The following is a 2,418-nucleotide window of genomic DNA, read 5'->3' as shown; positions in this document are numbered from 1 at the left end:
ATAGGATTTCTCTCTAGAATGGTAAAATTTACGAGGGAAGATATAGGAAATTTAATATGTTGAGACGCATCTGTTTGTGATGCAAAATGTGTTGGTAACATTAATTTTTTTTTATTTGAAGCACCTTGATTTCCTTAAGAGCGAAACTCAGAGGTCTTTCGTTTGTTAAAACACTTAGTTTTAAGCAAAGACTGCTTGTGCAATTTTTCGTTGAACTTGATGCTTTTTTGTAGCGACTGGAGCGCCGATCTCACCGTAATAAGTAATCATGAATGTAATACCACCCGTCGAACCAAGATTGTTTACGATGTTATTTTTATTGTCTTCTAACAGATTTTGAACTATTTCGATTTCGAATGTATTCGTTGCTGCAGGGTGTGCTATATTCAATAACTATATCTGTTATTAGTTAGATAACCTATAGTTATGAATAAAAAGTTTGCCGTTTATATTTAGGAAAACTATTATTACGCCGAAAGCTATCATCATTATATTGTTGTGATCTGGAGTAACTTTTAAGACACTTTCTCTACATTTTGACAAAACGTAGAATGTATTTATGTATGTTTAGCTACATACTTCTCAAACATAATTTAGTGGCGTTTTTCCGTGTTCGTCCAACTATATTTGAGGTTTCGGCTATCAACGCATGTGTGACGCTATTTGTTTAAATAAAACGAGTATAAAATCCTGTCTGTTCTCTTATATTAAATAAACACCTCATAAAAATGTGACCTTATGGGCTAAGGTTATTATTATATAGTTTATTTCTCGAGCTTTTATTTCTATTCGGAGGCAAATTTAGTCATACATTACGCGAGGGTACACATAGTCTCCAATTTTTGTTGTTCGACGTTTTGGAATAAGGTCTAGATGTAGCAGCAGCGTGATAGCAATCAGCGATTCCACTACCCGCGCAGAATTAGACTTATATTTAGAAATCTCAAACCTACAAAAGTTTTGATCTTGTTGCATTGACTTTACTTCATTTTTAAAATAGACTTCTGTCTATAATTTTCACATTTATATGTCGTAAAATCTGATCATAGGGTATATAGAGATCATAAGATCTTCATTCTCAACCGTAGCCATCTGAATTATGAAGGTGAAATCCTAGTAAATCGTAAAGCTGTAAAATATGAGCTGAAACTTCTCAGGAGCCTTCGTGTTAATTAAGTAATTTTTTCATAGTATGAGTTGTCGAAAGACCGTTTTTTTTCTAGATAAACGACGTATATCAATCACGTATCTCAGACAACGAGTTGGGTCGACGTTAGTGTTATTTGAAAACTTAAATTTGACAGTAGTAGAAATGCAAAAATTGTTTAAACTTTTTTATTCAGATTTAAGACAAAGCGCTTTAATCATGAATGAAATTTCTGTTTTAAAAAATCGCCATTTTTTAACTTTTTACGACAAAAGCACAAATGCTGCCAAAAAAAGCTCGTAAAAAATTATGCTATTTGTAATTAAGATGCGTTATCGAAAGAAATAGCTTAACGATGGTTTGGTTGTTTTCATTTTGAAAATTTCGATGTAAAAATGCTTCTCCAATTGCGAAAAAAATTAATAAAATTATTGTAGAAATTGAACAAGACCGACGCGTAAGTAACCGTAATATTGTTAAGTAACTGAATACACACCACCAAAGCTTTAAGCCATTTCAAAAAAGGCTGACTAATAAAAAGAAGCTCGGTGTATTATGCGTGCTACACGAACTGACGCGAAAGAATTTACTCGCCTATATTTCCGTCTGCGAAACTGCAGAAACAAAATGAAAGTGAGCCATTTCTTAAGCGGTTGACCACGAGTGATGGAAAGTGAATGCCAATATGTGAAAAAAAATACGCTTCACAATCTGTAGACTAACTCGGCCTGATAGCGAAGATGATGTAATGTGTTTGGTAAAATTGAAAGGGAGCCATATTTCATAAGCTACTGCCGCATGGCAAAATGATTGATTGCGACCTTTACTGGTAACAACTAATAAGATTATAACAAGCCATTAACAAGCCAACAGTGAAGAGCAAGGACGTCGTCTTTCATTATAAAAGCGCCGTACCACATACGTCTTTAACTTCCCGACGAAAACTGAGAGGACATGTTTTATGTATCCACCGCATACCCTGAATCCTGCATCATCTGTTTCGGTCTCCACAGAACTACCTTAATGGTGTCAGTTTAGTTCCAGTGTCGATGCAAAAATCACTTGTCACAATTTTTTCAATAGAAACCATATAGGTTTTACAGTAACGGGAATATGTTGTTAGAAAAATGGCAAAAGGTCATCGATCAAAATAGTGCATGTTTAGTTTAGTAAAATTGTTTTGAAACACAGAAAGATATTATTTCAATTCTGGCTTCAAGACCATCAATAATTTCGCGATGCCCCGTTATATATATATACTAATATATATA

The sequence above is a fragment of the Varroa jacobsoni genome, unplaced genomic scaffold (assembly GCF_002532875.2).
Source record: "Varroa jacobsoni isolate VJ856 unplaced genomic scaffold, vjacob_1.0 scaffold_1227, whole genome shotgun sequence".
NCBI classification, from domain to species: Eukaryota; Metazoa; Arthropoda; class Arachnida; order Mesostigmata; family Varroidae; genus Varroa; species Varroa jacobsoni.
The sequence above is the reverse complement of the archived record's forward strand: the minus strand, read 5'-3'. Positions refer to the sequence as shown.